This window comes from Pezoporus wallicus, unplaced genomic scaffold, assembly GCF_028554395.1.
Source record: "Pezoporus wallicus isolate ANWC-B61680 ecotype Strahan unplaced genomic scaffold, APGP_CSIRO_Pwel_v1 contig_818, whole genome shotgun sequence".
NCBI classification, from domain to species: domain Eukaryota; kingdom Metazoa; phylum Chordata; class Aves; order Psittaciformes; family Psittacidae; genus Pezoporus; species Pezoporus wallicus.
This window is the reverse complement of record NW_026636248.1, coordinates 4,992,117-4,992,400: the sequence shown is the minus strand read 5'-3', so window position 1 is coordinate 4,992,400 and position 284 is coordinate 4,992,117.

The following is a 284-nucleotide window of genomic DNA, read 5'->3' as shown; positions in this document are numbered from 1 at the left end:
AAACTCTCCATTATAGCAACACATCAATTTGTTTCTCAGCCTTCCAATTCAAAGTTAATAGAATTCCCACTGCATAACTGAAAACGTGTGTTTTCACTAACAAGAATTTCCTTTGCGAAAGCACTTCCCAAAATGTCAGCACACAATAAAAAGTGTAAGTTCAAAAACTAACATAATTCCACTTCCAAAATCATTTAAAATTGCTCTGGGAGGTAGGGATGATAAAGGAACATTAAACTTTCAAAACCACAACACTGTCATACAAATATTTAAACAAATGCATA